The 17455-nt window shown below is 39.6% G+C and overlaps 1 long non-coding RNA gene across 1 annotated transcript in view; it reads right to left on the bottom strand.

The window, feature by feature from the left end:
• The window catches only part of LOC131487599 (uncharacterized), a 40116-nt gene extending 30050 nt beyond the window's left edge, over positions 1-10066 (bottom strand). The window contains exon 1 of the long non-coding RNA XR_009249845.1: positions 10000-10066. This is a non-coding gene — a long non-coding RNA (uncharacterized LOC131487599). The remainder of the gene's footprint in view (positions 1-9999) is intronic.
• Between the last annotated feature and the right edge of the window lie 7389 nt (positions 10067-17455).

Raw genomic sequence — 17455 nt, 5'->3', positions numbered from 1 at the left:
TTTTTGGATCCTATAAGTTTGTTCCATGATGGTGATATTTGGTTTGGGCCAGATATCGATGTTACACTAGACCTTTTAGCATTTGACATTTGTCAATCTCTTATTGCTTATTGCTTTACCACATATATTGCTTATCTTTGTTCTTTAACTGAACTTTCTGTAAATGATATTGACTGTACATAGTCTCCTGGGCTTGCTTTTTTTTCATTGAACATTATATTTGAGATTTGTTTTCTTTACTGCATCATATTTTATGCATATGCCTCAATTTCTCCATTCTGTCAGTAGACATTGGTGTTGTTTCTTGTTTTGTGTTTTACTATTATCAGTAAAGCTTTTCTGAATATTAAAAAAATTTAAATAAAAGCAAAATAGATAGCTTTTTTTTTTTATTGCAAGTAACTATTTTCCAAAACAAAACACGTTTGGTAAAAGAGGGTGGCTTTGTTTCACATTTTTGCAAATCCTGTTAGTGTGTGACTCAGTAGAGGACAGGTGCATTCTCCTATCTGCCTCTGCACTTGGTCTGTTGGGATACATTGTTTTCGCTGCAGTGTATGAAGACTATCTGGCCTCACAGATATGTGGCTGGGTGAAAAAATGAGCATTTTAATAAACATTTCATGTGACTGGGTTTTATTCTTCAACATTATACCTAAAGTAAACAAGTAGTAATTTCTTCTTTCTCTTAAAAAAATTTTTTTAATGTTTATTTATTTTTGAGAGAGAGACAGAGAGAGCCAGGGAGGGACGGGCGGGGGGAGGGGACAGAGAATCCAAAACAGGCTCCAGGCTCTGAGCTGTCAGCACAGAGCCCGATGCGGGGCCTGAACTCTGGAAGTGCAAGATCATGACCTGAGTTGAAGTCGGGTGCTTAACCGACTGAGCCACCCAGGCGCCCCAACAAGCAGTAATTTCTTAAAGGTTAGAGTTGCAACATGAAATCTGAAACTGTTTTAATGGGATTTTCATACCCCTTGGTCTATCTGGCACTCTGAATGGATTTTTTTTAATCCATGCCTGATTTTATAACATCGCGCACTGATCATTTGGAAAATATCGGTTCACTCAGGCAGATCTTCCAAATGTTGACATATTTCATGATACAACTTTGAAATATCACTTGCACTAATATCACTACAAATCTCATATAAGTCTTTATATTGGGATGTGTCAAATTCACGATGGGGGGAGACAGCTTTCTAAGGTTTTAATTTTTGCTTGAAATCTCAAATTTTACCATTAGCAACAGATACGGTGAGTTGTAATGACAGACCCATCTCATTCATTTGCAAGAAAATGTCTGTCAAACAACCAGGTCTGAATAAGCATAGCTTGTCACTCTTTCAAGTCAAAATGGCATTTCATGAGAAAGCAGCTAGTTCAGTTCAGAACTTAAACAATCACTCAGTTCTTGCCTTGTAATCATCATGTTTTGGTGTGAGGACATGCTTTATAGGCACTTCCTCAGTCGTCACACACAATATTAAAAAGACATGCATTCAAGGGTCAAGGTTTGATAAAATTAATGATTTTTACTGCTTCATCAAGGAAATTCTTAAGAGAGGCTGGAATTTTTTTGTTTTCCTGCAAGCGAGTGGCAGGAGAACACAGAGATTGTTAACAGCGTTGATCTGGGCTAAGCGTCCAGTTACACCACCATTGTTTCTGCACCAACGGGGCAAATGTCAACCTGGGAAACAAAGGCAAATAGCATCTTAGCATAAAGTAAAAATTTTCTGAGACCTCACAGACTCACGCTGAATGACTGTGCTAGACTATAAGTAACATGGGGGCAAGGCCTGTGTCCAGTGGGGTGCTGGAGCCACCTCGTGGCTCGCGAGAGCTGACTCGTTAACTTTTTGAGAATTCTTTGCAAGACACTCGACGTCACATTGGCTATTTGGTGTGATCCAGGGTAGGAGCATTTACTCCATAGAAATCAGTGGACTCATGAATCAGGGCCTTTTTTTCCTCTTCTAGAGAGCTGATTGTTAAACATGTCTATGTCCCTATTTCTTTGTGAATCAAAGTAAGTAGTGAATGATGTTGAGTCAGACTCCCTCTCACTGCTCCCCGGGCAGTTTCTCAGGCCCTTCCCCCCGTGGGGAAAGAAAAAAGCCCCTACCAGAGGCCACTCTGATGTCGCTGTGTATGCCTAAACACCCAATGGCCGGATTTATTAACTTCATATCTTTAGCAAGGAGTTCATGTGAGACCTACCACAGGCCTAAAGATGGCTCCTGCTGGGCCCCCAGGACGAGGACAAATGTTTAGGCTAAGAGTGCAAGCGCAGCATGAATAGACCTAAATTAGGCCGGGCCTAATAACCCGTTTACTAACACCTGTATTAGTCCTCTATCACTAGGGGTGAACTGCTGTCGGACAAGCCATAATCCCATAAGCTTTTCATTTGCATATCCCTCATTAGCTGATTAAAACCTGAAGAAGGCAGGTTTCTGCAGCTGGTGGGCCCATTCCTTCACACTGTCTGCCTGGGTGGTTTGGGTAATGAAGTCATGTGGGTGGATGTGAGGTTTATATGTATGGAAGGGATTAAGAGTATTAGGATTTGTGTGAGCTGATGTTGCCATATTCTCTCTACTGGAACCCAGTAATTGGATGGGAGGAGAAATGGCAGACCCATTAGTTTTGTCTGTTTACTCAGGAGCAGGGTGCTAGAGATTCAATTTTGCTTTCTTTGGCTCCCTCGCCTTTGTGCAGCGGGCCCGCTTTGTCTCCTCTGGCCCTGAGCACCTCCAAACACCAGCCCTGCTAAGGCGATTCAGCCACAAAGGAGAGATGTCGGTGCCTAGGGGCCCAACGAGGAGAAAACGCAGCCCCGACTCAAGTACTACTTGAAGGCAGTCCCATCCTGCTAGTCCAATCCTGGGATACAGAGCAAGAGATAATTGAAATTTATCAACACTTCTGGGGTCCTTTTTTGATTATTTTATTAGTTCTCCACGTTTGGGATTAACAATCCTCAGCATCAAACGCGCCGCAGGCTCCTTACTTGGGAAATGAATGGTTAGACATTTCGGAGTCTTAACAAAGCAATTGTATCTGCCGGGTTTGCATAATTTTAATAGACGAAACATAACACGAAGAAAAAAAATCCATTTCCTGTGCTGTTTGTACAGCTGGAGACAGAGCTCCTTGTGCCTGATGATGTAAGAGATGCGCCATTGTCTCGCCCCTAACCCCGACAATGCGGTCCCACTAATGTCATTAACAAAACCGGACCAGGCAATTCTGAAAACTTTGAAGCTGAACATTGTCTCCAAAGTGTATGGGGCGCCACAGACGGAACGATGTTTATTCATCAGCAGTGCTGGGGTTTGCGAAGCTGAGAGATAACTGGCACCAGGAAAGAGTGAAGAAGGGGAATGTGGACAGATCACAAGGCCAGAGTTTGAAGCCAGGGAATACAGAAGGGAAACGCGGACGAGGAATTTTATTTTTCCTCCATAAAAATATTGGAGAAGTATAGGAGAATATTTCAACTCACTTCGATTCTCGGCGGGTTGATTTTATATTTTTAGTTTTCTTTATTAAAAGCCACAGCCCCTGCACACACACCCCAAATTCTGATGTGAAATGGACAGTGCAAATACTTTTTATCAATTGTTGAAATATTCCATTTCAATTAGGTTTATGCTTCTGAATGTCTTTACCGAAGGAACACATTAAAATATCCACCAAATGCAAGTCTGAGTGTCTGAGTTTGGTCATTTACGGGGTTTTTAGTGAAATTGGCTAGTGGGATTCAGGGATTCAAATGAGACCCCTATAAGCAACAGACAGAGATTCGGCAAGACCAGTTGTTATAAAAGGCTTCCCACTGTAAAGTCAAATCTTTAAAAACAAAATGAAAAACTAAGCTAGCAAGCCAGAAAAACAGATGAATAAAAACACCACATCATAATCATCCTATGGGCACATTGGTGTGTGTTTTACCAGCCTGCAAAACAAAGATTTCCATTTCTATCTCCCTCTGCCTTTATTATTTTAATTACTTTGTCCACTCCTGGTAAGATTTTAGTAAAAGCGGTTGGATCATCCGTGTTGGATGCTCAATTTAGCTAACATTTTTGAGCCCCCACCCTCTGTTGTGCTTAAATTAGTTAGCAAAGACATTCACTCGACAAATCATGCATAGTTTCGACCACAATTGGGCATTACCAGCATGCATTAAAGGAAATATAGTTAGGAAAAATAGGAAGGAAAAGAGAAGAGGAAAAGTTTTAACCTGGTTCATATGATCCATGATGCCAGAGATTCATCCAATCTCGAGAACAGAAAGAATGTTAAGGGTCCTCAAATCCAACCATGCAACCAAGACTCTGAATCCCCTCTTAGCAAAAATTCAATATACCCCCTTCCTTGTCTAGGCATTTGTGACCTACCATGTCCTTACATTTTTGTAATCCTAATCTACAAATTGATCTTCTAGCCACTTTGCATCCCTCTAAAGCTTGTCTTTGCATAATATATTCCTCATGGGGAAAAAACTTAACATTGTTTGAGTACTTCCTTATACATGCCAAACATACAGTCTCCTGTGGAGTGGGAAAAATTCGTCTCACTTATAAGTAATGACTTTGAGGTCAGTGAGGCTAAGCAGCCTACCCAAGGACACACAGCCCCTAAGCAGATCAACCTCCTGTTACATAACAAATCACTCCAAACCTCATGGTTGAAAACAACAGCCATTTTATTACCTCTCATGATTCTGTGGTTTGGCTCGGAGGTTATGCTGCTCTGGGCTGGTGTGGCTGGGGCTAGATGGTCTAAGATGGTCTCACTTACAGGGCTGGTCCTCTCTCCACATCATCCTTAAGGAGGCTAATGCCAATTTGTTCAGATAGTGGCAGCCTTTCAAGACGGTGCGAACAGAAACTACAAGGCCTACTGAGGTCCAGGCTCGGAACTCGTTGTGTTGATGGAAGCAAGTCACAAAGTCAGTCCAGGCTCAATGGGTGGGCAAATAGAGTCTGACTCTTAATGGGAAGAGCTATAAAGAATTGTTGATCATTTGCAATTGAACACATGGTCTGTGATCTATGCTTTTAACTCTAGAGCCAGACAGTCTTTGTTTAAATCTTGGCTTTGCTAGGTGTTAGCTGTGATGCCTTGGGAAATGTAAGTGACCTCTTGTTGTCTGTTTCCTCATCTGTAAAATGAGGATAATACCAGGACTTTCCTAGAAGGGCAATTATGAGGATTAAGTGAGTAGATATATATAAAGCACTTAGAATACTGCCTGGTACAGAGTCTGCATGAGTATTAATAATGATTGTTATTGCTGTTGTTCATAATCCATATGTTGTACTGCTATCTCTATATGTGGTAAAGTTTAATATGTGCTAAGAGCTGGAGACACAAAACAAAGGGGTTGGTGAGAGAGATTTAATATTCATTTCCCACCTCTTTATGTAAGCTCCATGTTGGGTGCTTTACAGAGAGGTTTTCATTTGATTCTTAGAAGAATTTGGTAGTTTAGGTGTCATTCTCTCTGGCAACAGATTTCTTTTCTCAAAAAGCTCAGATTCTAGAGTGAGAAATATTACCCAAAAAATGTCATTTGTTTGGTTATTTCACAAGATACTGCTATGCATTACTAACTCGCTGGAGCTCAATAGCATTTTGTCATCCCTATTAAGCTCTGAAGACACTGGTGTGCTGAGAAGTTAAGCCTTGGAGAAGTCCAAAGCTAGCAGGGAGAAGAGCATGGATTAGGACTGGTGATTCAGGCACTCCTTTATAAGCTTTTCCACAATGTCTCAGTGTCTCACTTACTTAGATAAGTAATTGTCATGTGAGGAAGAAAAAGATGCCCAGAAATTGCTAAGAAAAACTTGGCTAGAGGAAGACAGAGCCAAGTGAAGCATAAGATGGCTGCCATTGGTGCATTCCACACCCTGGCATAACACTTGCAGTTGTTTGCTGAGATCATGCTTGGATGTGGTGTGCCTACTGAGAAGATCTGACAGCACTAATGGACCATGGCCTTCTTAGGCCTAGAGTCATGGAGCCCAGTTCATAAAAGGAAATACTTCCATGGCCAGCTTGGACTGTAATCATCTCACAAATGCAAAGCATTAACCAAAGACTAGGATGGTCATGACCGGAACAGCTTGTAAAAGACTGGGGATCTTCCATGAAATCTAGGATTGCTATAGCTCCAAGGCCAGGGCTGACTGGCACATGTGGGCTCCTTTTGCACATTGGAGGGGATCGAGAAATGCCATCAGAAAGAGCAGGGTTGCAGTCAGACAGACCTGGTTTTTGATCCTGGTGGGATGGTCATGCACTGGGCAAGTCCTTCACTTTGTGAATCTTGATTTCCTCTTCAGTAATAAGAGTACCTTTAGATGGCTGATGTGTGTGGAGTATGTGAAATCCTGCACATGAAATGCTGAACACTGAGCCAGGTGCATGGTAAACTCTTCTTATGGGTGAGGGATGAATTGATAATATCAGAGTGAGGAGCCTAGGCAGCACCAAATCCTGCCCTGCAATCTCCCCTCCTTTTGAGGGAGCTAAACACGTGAAGAACAAAAGCAGATGGAAATCAAAGTTCCCTTTTTGGCATTAGCTGTTGGCACACCCTTGTTCTGAGTTTTGGAAAAGCTTTGGTGGAGCACATGGTTTCAGCTTGACAACGAGGTAGAACGTTTGCACTCTCCTCCCAAAATTTAACCTGAGAATCATCTACCTTCAAGGGGATTCACAGGAAAAGGAAGTAAAAAAAAATCAGAAAAGAAAAAGGAAAAGTTGTCCGGGTTTGGAAAGAAGAAAAAGGGAGGAAAAAATAAAGGAAGCAGCAGCAGAGGAAGGAGGGGTGGGGCGGAAAAGGAAGAAAAGGAGAGATGATTGGGTCCACACTGATGTGCCAGGCCCTGTCTAGATCTGCTTATCACACAAAGGTAGGAGGAAATGGTAGCACTGTTTTTTGTTTTTTTAAAGATTTATTTATTTTTGAAAGTGAGAGAGAGTGCAATGGGGAAGGAACAGAGAGAGAGAGGGACAGAGGATCCGAAGTGGGCCCTGCTGAAAACAGCGAGCCAGATGTGGGGTTCGAACTCATGAAGCATGAGATCATGACACGAGCTGAAGTCAGATGCTCCACCTACTGCCCCAATGGTAGCAGTGTTTTAGCATAGTGACTTTGTCTGTTGACAGCCATGGCCCATTCAATGTTTTAGATTCTTGTTATTCGTTTAGCAATTCTTCTTCCCTTGACAGGGGTCATGGAAGATGGTGAGTGGAGGTAGGCATTGGGAAACAAGGCTGGAGACTCACCTACCTTATAGCACCCAATGTACTGTAACTATAATCACTGTCATTGATGTTGTTGCCGTTGTTACATTCCTGTCTTCACTATCAATGAAAAGGAAATTGAATAGGAAGACTAAGGTTCCTTTCGGTTCTGGATTAATGATAGTAATATTTTAGAAAAACTGTAGATAAATAAAAACCCATAAATCAAAATATTTATTTTCTAGTGATACACTGAGAGATAGCATGGCATAAAAATAGAACAGAGAATCATACTTGGGCATATTATTTAACCTCTCTGAGTCTTAGGTTCCTGATCTGTAAATAAGAACAAATGATAACTATCTCCCAAATTTGGGAGAATGAATGGGCTAATGTAGAATAAAGCTTTATGTGTGGCCAAGATTCAAGATATGGTTGTTAATTATTATTATTAAATAGATGGTTTGATATATTCTCAAATATATGGCTTTATTTTATCATCAATTCAGATCTTCATTATGCTATTCGATGTACTCCTAATTTTCAGCTTTAATTTTATTATTTCTTACATATCATGAGCCCGTGTCCAAGTGGAGCACAACTGTAGAAGCAGCATCAGATTCAGATTCAGTAAGAACTAGAATTGAATCTAAGCTCTGCAGTGTTATGGTTTTGTGACTTGGAACAAATCATCTACCTTCTCTGAACACCTAGGTGATAATTCCATGGCAAAACTTCCAGTTGTCAGAATGGGAGAAGATATTTGCAAATGACATATCAGATAAAGGGTTAGTATCCAAAATCTATAAGAACTTATCAAACTCAACACCCAAAATACAAATAATCCAGTGAAGAAATGGGCAAAAGACATGAACAGACACTTCTCCAAAGAAGACATCTGGATGGCCAACCGACACGTGAAAAAATGCTCAACATCACTCATCATCAGGGAAATACAAATCAAAACCACAATGAAATACCACCTTACACCTGTCAGAATGGCTAACATTAACAACTCAGGCAACAAAAGATGTTGGCAATGATTCACAGAAAAAGGATCTTTTCTGCATTGTTGGTGGGAATGCAAGCTGGTGTAGCCACTCTGGAAAACAGTATGGAGGTTCCTCAAAAAACTAAAAACAGAACTACCCTATGACCCAGCAATTGCACTACTAGGCATTTATCCACAGGATACAGGTGTGCTGTTTCAAAGGGACACATGCACCCCCATGTTTATAGCAGTACTATCAACAATAGCCAAAGTCTGGAAAGAGCCCAAATGTCCATCAATGGATGAATGGATAAAGAAAATGTGGTGTGTATACACACACACACACACACACACACACACACACAATGGAGTATTACTCAGCAATCAAAAGGAATGAAATCTTGCCATTTGCAACTACGTGGATGGAACTGGAGGGTATTATGCTAAGTGAAATTAATCAGTCAGAGAAAGACAAAAATCATATGACTTCACTCATATGAGGACTTTAAGAGACAAAACAGATGAACATAAGGGAAGGGAAATAAAAAATATATAAAAACGGGGGGGGGGACAAAACAGAAGAAACTCATAAATATGGAGAACAAACTGAGGATTACTGGAGGGGTTGTGAGAGGGGGGATGGGCTAAATGGGTAAGGGGCACTAAGGAATCTACTCCTGAAATCATCGTTACACTATATGCTAATTTGGATGTAAATTTTAAAAAATAAAAAATAAAATTAAAAAAAAAAAAAAAACCTTCCAGTTGTCAACCCCAGGATCCATGCTCTTCCTTTTTATCTGAGCATGTTGCTGCCTGATTAGAAGACTACATTTCCCAACATCCTCTGCAGCTAGCTGTGGGTCACATGACTAAATTGGGCCAGTAACATTTAGTTAGAAGTGTCCCATGCCTTTCTTTAATCTTTCCTATTTCCTGGAACAAAGGCATGATGGCTAGAACTCAACAAACTCCTTGGCCCCTGAGGAAGACTGAACAGAGAGCTGGAGGAGCCTAAATCCTGAGACAGTGGGTCTCCCGTGCCAGCCCTGCAAAGACCACCTCTGAATAACCTTACGAATAATTAAAAATAACCCACCTCTTTAAGCTAATTTTATTTTGAGTTTTCTGCCAGCTGTGGCCAAACCCATGTAAGATAATGAATGTTAAAATGTTTGGCACATTGTAGGCCCTCAATAATTGTAGTTCCTTGTCCTCTCTTTCCATCAAGTTCATTCTTCTTACAAAAGCCAGAGAGCCTTTCTTGAATTCAAATATTAAACAACAATGTCCACAGATATGCCCATGTTATCCCCATTTAAAAGTCATTGGTAGGGTCATGATGAAGGTCAGACGAAATAATTCTGTAAGAGTACTTTGTATATTGTAAAACTCCATCTAAACAGGAGGCATCAAGACATCTTCTCAGTATGGCTGTACCTCCTCTGACCAGCCCTGTTCCTCCTCTCTTCTCCTGCCCATTCCAACCTCCCCTTCCAGGCATCTCATTTTCTAGCTATACCAAATTGAACACAAGTTTCGACTCTTTCTACTTATGGCAGAGAAGAATAAGCATAAGCCCCAGGAATATCTGGGGAGAAAGCCTGAAGCAGACTTATAGAAAAGCCCAGAATTTCTTGGAAGCATTAGAGTTGATTTCAAAAAATTAATTTGACTTTTCATTCTCCTTTACTATATACTTGTGTTTACATTAATAAAACCAAACTATTTAAATCACTCACCCTTGAGTAGACTGTGGTTTTGAGAATTCCTCACATACAGAACTGGGAAGGAAGGCCACATTTGTCATATCTGTGTTTTTTGTGTTGTTTGTTTTTCTGCCAGAAATGTCTTTCCTTGACTTTCTCTCTCCTACCCTCCTCTGTAAACATGTTCTTGATTCCTTCAAGCAGACTGAGTCACTCTCTGGCATGTTGTACATCCCTCCACTATACTATACTACTATAGTATACTATACTACTTAAGGGTAGTATTATATCTAAACTAGTTTGGGGGTGGGGTGTTGGGAGTGTCTCTCTCATTAGTCTATAACACCCTCAGGGAAATGACTGCAATTTTGTACCACCATCACCACTACAACCACCATACCCCCATACCTAGTATGGCCTAGCACCGTGCCTAGTCCATAATAGATGCTTGTTCAAGATTCGATGGAGTGAACAAACTAATGAATGTTCAAATAAGTCAAAAGGAGAGGCATCTTTGTGGACCTTAAACCTCCAATTTCATACCCATGCACTATCTAGTTTGGCTTAGGTCAATGCCGGCTGTGACTTCCTCCATGTATATAGCTTCGTACACTTCTAAAATGGACCCTGAACTCTTCTGCATGTACAATGGAAAGATAAAGGCAACCACCTCCAACTCAAGTCAGCCTAGCCAGGAAAATCCACTGCCAATGTCCCAGTGGTGTCCGAAATGTCAATACTATGAAGGTTGACGCTAAGCTCCACACACCCCCACATTATCAAATGCCCGTTTGCTTCATGTTTTGTCTGGTCTGTCAGCACCATTTACTGCTGAGCAGGTCCCTTATCTTTATTGATCACTTAATTTATCTTTTCTTAACTTCCCTTGCACCGTCTGGTGCCGTGTGTCCGTCTGTTGAGGCTGTCATGACTGGTTTGCTCTTGAAATAATAGGGGCAGCAGGTGGTGTGACTAAGTCGACCCTTCGCAGAATGGGGGACCATTCCCAGTCCCTGTCTCAACCTGCCAGTGTGTCTACACCCTCCCAGCTGTTCCACATTAAAGCAGTCAACTGTGACTTTACAGTCCGAGTTTTACACAACTGTTTTACAAACCGGGAAGAAGGTCTTTTGTCACAAATCCTTTGTCAAGCAGTAGAATGGGGGGAGAGAAAGCCAGTTCTGAGACTTGGTGCATTTTAATGACTATGCAGATAGATGCATACTCCTTTGCTTTGGTAAAAGGGGTGTGAGTTGGGGGTGGGAGTCTGGCTGGGAGGAGAAAGCAAATGGACTCCTTGCTCTTGGGACACTTTAGTAAGAGGAGCAACTGTTCTTTCAACACTAGTTTCAGCTTCAAACACTCTATTTCATGAAAACCTTCGTTCCTCTTGTAAAGTGAGAATAAGGGCAATCAGTAGAGCCCTATATCCCAGGGTCAGTACTCTGGGGGCAAGTGTTGTGCAATTGAGAAAACAGCGAGAAAATGATGCCTTTGGGACTCGACAGCCAAGTGCCTTTATGACTTGGGACTTGTAATCACATGTGAGAAGCAAAGAGACAAAATGAAAAGAGTACAGAGTTTTGAGTCATACAGATCCCAGCTCCAAAGTTCAGTGACTCTGACATATCTCACTGTTGACAATATGGCATCTTCAAATTCCTATTTCTTAATACAGAAATCTTTGTTATGATATTCATATCTATTAACCAGAAGTTGATTAATCAAAACCTTTAAATAATGAAAATCCACATCTCTCTTTCTTTCTTTTCACACACACACACACACACACACACACCCCTTCACTTTGACTATAAGCTAAAAGGCAAGGGAAAGATAATTTAAACTTACTATTGTGAAAAGTATACATTAGGCTAAGAGTCAAGAACTCTTTCATTCTCTTTGTTAACACTAACAAGCTGGTTGAGTTCATGCATAGCACTTAAGCACTGTGAGTTTAGTTAGGAAACTATTAAATATAATTGATTTTTAAGGTGGGCAAATCAGGGAAGTGGATGTAATAGGAGAGTAACAAGGTGAGTGGGATCATTGTCTCTCTCCTTATTTATATAGGTTTGTGGAGACAGAATTTCTACTTTCTTTTGGATATTAGAATGACAGTTAGTCCTTCCTCCTAATGGCTACTCCCTAAGGTGGGAGAGGGCTAGAGTCTGATTCCTTACAGCTATTTCTCTCTACTGGGGGTGTGTGAGGCATTAAAGTTGCTGTTTCCACAAGGCCTGTCTCTTTCTCTTTCCGGTTGGCTGGCCCACAGGTTACAGGTGCAATAGTGTTCTTCCAGCCCTCACCACTTAATCCATGTGGTGAGCAAACCTGGGTTAGAACCCAGGTTCTATTATCTAAAGCAGAGATACTCAAATGTGACTTGCTGACCAAAATGATTATGACCAATCAATGATAAGTAATGCAGACATTGTCATTAAGCATTTAGAAATTGTCAATTCAACCTAGACTGGGTAAAATAAAAAGCATGAAACAAGTTCATTTTTCACATTGATGTCGCCAAGAAGAAAATAGATAGCACTAAATGTTTTTTTTTTTTTAATTTTTTTTTAACGTTTATTTATTTTTGAGACAGAGAGAGACAGAGCATGAATGGGGGAGGGTCAGAGAGAGGGAGACACAGAATCTGAAACAGGCTCCAGGCTCTGAGCTGTCAGCACAGAGCCCGACGCGGGGCTCGAACTCACGGACCGCGAGATCATGACCTGAGCCGAAGTCGGCCGCCCAACCGACTGAGCCACCCAGGCGCCCCGCACTAAATGTTTATATTGGAAAACAAGTAAGTCTTTTAATCAATAATCTAAGATTCCATTTATGAAATTAAAAAAAAAAGAAATCAAATTAAAATCAAAGCAAGCAAAGGGAAGGACATAATAAAAGCAGAAATCAATAAAATATGAAAAATAGAGAAAAATCAATGAAGCTAAAAGTTATTCTTTGAAAAGATCAATAAAATTGATAAACTTCTAGCCATGCTGATCACGAAAAAAAAAAGAGGGAAGACACAAATTACCAACATTAGCAATGAAAGAGAGGATGTCAATATAAGCCCTACAGAAACTAAAATTATAATAAGATAATATTGTAAACATCTTTATACGAATGAATTGATAGCTTAGGAAAAATGGACAAATTCCTTGAAAGATACAAACTACTTCAGGCCTAGATGGGTTCACCGGTGAACATTTAAGGAAGAAATATGCCAACTTTGTACAAATGTGTACATAAAATAGAAGAAAACATTTCCCAAGTCATTTTATGAAGCCAGCATCATCCTAATAGCAAACACAGAGGAAGACATTATAGGAAGAGAATCTTATGAATCCTAACACAGAAATCCTTAATAAAATTTTGTCAAATTGAATCTATCAACATATAAAAGATTATATAACACAATCAAATTGAGGTTGTCCCCGAAATGTTTGGGGACATTCAAATATTTAGGTTCATTCAATATTTGAAAGTTAACCAATCATGTCAATGAACTAAAACCAAAATGCTCTGTGCTCACATCAATAGATGCAAAAAAAAAAAAATTGACAAAATCCAACATCCATTCATGATGACATTTTCAGCAAGCTAGAAATGGAAAGGCACTGCCTCAACCTTATAAAGGCCATCTATGAAAACGTACAGCTAATGTTATACTTAGTGGTAAGAAACTGAAATGCTTTTCTCTTTAAAATCAAAGAAGCAAGGAAGTTTACTCTTACTACCCTTATTCATCATTATACTGGAGATTGTAACTAATGCAAAGATGCAAGAAAAAGAAATAAAATAATTGTAAAGGAAGAAATAAAACTATTTGCAGACAACATGATCATTTAAGTAGAAAATCCCACATAATCTACTTTTTTTAATGCTACTAGAATAGGTGAGTTTGGCAAGGCTGCAGTCTGCAAGTCAATATACAAAAATCAATTATTTCTATCTACTAGCAATGAAAAATCAGAAATTAAATTTTTAAATGCTATTTGCAATAGCATCAAAAAAGTGAAATAAATATAACCAAATATGTGCAAGATTTATGTGCTGAAAACTTCAAAACACTGATGAAAGAAATTGAATACCTACATAAACAGATATACTACATTCATGGATTGCAAGACCCAATACTGGGAAGATGTCAACTTTCCTCAAATTGATCTATATATCTGAATCAATCTCAATCAAAATTCCAGTAGGATATTTTGCAGAAATTACAAGTCAAAAGCTTATTCTAAAATTAATACAGAAAATCTAGTACTTAAAATAGCCAAAACAACTTTGCAAAAATAGAACATCAACTGATTTCAAGGAACCTTCGTGCACTATTGGCAGAAATATAAATTAGTACAGCCACTATAAAAAAAAGTATGGAGCTTCCTCAAAAAATTAAAAATAAAAATACCTGGGGCGCCTGGGTGGGTCCGCCGGTTGGGCGTCTGACTTCAGCTCAGGTCATGATCTCACGGTCTGTGGGTTCAAGCCCCGCGTCGGGCTCTGTGCTGACGGCTCGGAGCCTGGAGCCTGCTTGGGATTGTGTGTCTCCCTCTCTCTCTGCCCCTCCCCTGCTCATGCTCTGTCTCTTCCTGTCTCAAAAATAAATAAAAACATTAAAAAAATTAAAAAAATATATAAAAATACCATATGATCCAATAAATCTATTATTGGGTATTTACCCAAAGAAAACGAAAACACTAATTCAAGAAGACAAATGCACCACTATATTTATTGCAGCATTATTTACAATGGCCAAGATATGGAAGCAACCTGTCTATCAGTAGATGAATGAATGGACACCTGGCTCAGTCAGTTCAGTGTCTGACTCTTGATTTCAGCTGAGGTCATGATCCCAGGGTTGTGGGATCGAGCCCCATGTTGGGCTGCATGCTGAGCATGGAATCTGCTTAAGATGCTCTCTCTCTCTCTCTCTTTCTCTCTCCCCCCTTCTTCCCTCCCTCCCTCTCCTCCTCTCCCCAACTCACACACATACTCTCTCTCTCCTTCTCAAAAAAAAAAATAAATAAATAAAAAGAATGGATAAGGAAAATACAGCATATATAAACAATGAAATATTACAGTCTTAAAAGGGATGAAATTGTGTCATTTGAGACAACATGAATGGACCTAAAGGGTATTATGCTAAGTGAAATAAGTCAGAATGAGAAAGACAAATACTATATGATTCCATTCATAAGTGCAGTCTAAAACAAACAAACAAATGAATAACCAAACAAAAAGCAGAATCAGACCTATATATACAGAGAACAATCTGATGGTTGCCAGAGGGAAGGGGGGTGGGAGAATAGGCAAAATGGGTAAAGGGTGAGGGACATACGGCCTTCCACTTATGGAATAAGTAAGTCACAGCAATAAAAAGCATAGCATAAGAAATATAGTCATGATATCATAATAGGGGTGGAATGGGATAGATGGTAGCTACACTTGTGGTGAACATAGCACATTATAAAAACTTGTTACATCACTAAGTGGTACACCTGAAACTAAGGTAACATTGTGCATCAACTATACTTAAAAAAAAAAAAAGACTTACTCTAATGCTACACTAATAAAGACAGTGAGATATTCCAGTAGATAAAGACATATAGGTCAATAAAACAGAATAGAGGGTCTACAAATATGTCACAGATCTAGTCAACTGATTTTTGACAAAGGTTTCCATATAATTCAATGGACAGAGTATAATCTTTTGAGGAAATGGTGATGGATAAATGGAACATTTATATGCCAAAAAAATTGAAGTTAAATAAAATCTCAATTTTATTCACCACATATACAAAAGTTAACCAAAAATGGTCAGAGACCTAAATGTAAAGCCCAAAACTATAAAATTCATGGGAAAAAAATCTTTATGATTTTATATTTAAGCAAATATTTCTTAAATTTGAGACACATAAAAAGTCGACAAAATGGACTTAATAAAAAATTTAAATTTCTATTCTTTCAAAGACATTACTAAGAAAATAAAAAATCAAACCACAAAGAGAAAATGTCTGCAAAAAAAATTGATAAAGGGCTTACCTTCAGAATGTCTAAAGAACTCTTTATAACTCAGTAATAAGAAAAAACTGTTAATGTTTATTTATTTTTGAGAGAGAGACAGAGACAGAGCACGAACAGGGGAGGGGCAGAGAGAGAGGGAGACACTGAATCTGAAGCAGGCTCCAGGCTCTGAGCTGTCAGCAAAGAGCCTGACACGGGGCTCGAACCCACGAACCACAAGATCATGACCTGAGCTGAAGTCGGAGGCTTAACTGACTGAGCCACTGAGGTGCCCCAGAAAATAATGTAATTAGCAAAAAATCTGAACATCCACATCACCAAAAGAGAGATTTGGATGGCCAATAAGCACATGTAAACATGCTAACATCTTTAGGGAAACGCAAATTAAAGCTACAATGAGATACCACTTATTAGAATGGCCATAAGGAAAGAAAGCTAGACAACAGGAAGCACAAGTGAGGATGTGAAGCAAATGGAACTCTCATACATTGCTGGTGGATATATACAATAGTACAGTCACTTTGGAAAACAATTTGATATCTTCTAATAAAGTTAAAAATGTACTTATCAAATGACCCAGAAATTCCACTCCTAGCTATTTACCCAAAAGGAATGAAGACACACGTACAAACAAAACCTATAGGTGACTGTTGCTGGCAACTTCATTCATAGTCACTAAAAATTAGAAATAACCCAAATGTTTATCAACTGGTGAATGGATAAACAAAGTTTGTTAAATCCAGCTACTCAACAATGAAAAATACTACTCAACAATGAAAATGAATGAATGACTGATACATGTAATGACACCACGAATCACAAAAGCATTATGCTGAGTCAAAGAAGTCAGAGACCAAAGGCTATGTGCTATATGGTTCCGTTTATATGACTTTTTATTACTTGTTCTGTTATTGTTTCTGGAGATTTTCTCTGTTCCTTTCTTGTCTTTGTCACTTTTGTCTTTCCTTTCCATTCAAAGAATCCCCTTTAGGGGCGCCTGGGTGGCGCAGTCGGTTAAGCGTCCGACTTCAGCCAGGTCACGATCTCGCGGTCCATGAGTTCGAGCCCCGCGTCAGGCTCTGGGCTGATGGCTCAGAGCCTGGAGCCTGTTTCTGATTCTGTGTCTCCCTCTCTCTCTGCCCCTCCCCCGTTCAAGCTATGTCTCTCTCTATCCCAAAAAAAAAAAAAAAAAAAAAAAAAAAGAATCCCCTTTAATATGACTTTTGGGGTGCTTGGGTGGCTCAGTTGGTTAAGCGTCCAACTTTGGCTCAGGTCATGATCTCATGGTTTGTGGATTCAAGCCCTGCATCGGATTCTGTGCTGACAGCTCAGAGCCTGAAGCCTGCTTCAGATTGTGTCTCCCTATCTCTCTGCCCCTCCCCTGCTTGTGCTTTGTCTCTCTCTCTCAAAAATAAAAAAAATGTTAAAAAAAATTTTTTTTAATTTATATGACTTTAAA

The sequence above is a fragment of the Neofelis nebulosa genome, chromosome 10 (assembly GCF_028018385.1).
Source record: "Neofelis nebulosa isolate mNeoNeb1 chromosome 10, mNeoNeb1.pri, whole genome shotgun sequence".
Lineage (NCBI taxonomy): Eukaryota > Metazoa > Chordata > Mammalia > Carnivora > Felidae > Neofelis > Neofelis nebulosa.
This window is presented reverse-complemented; position numbering and strand designations above follow the sequence as displayed.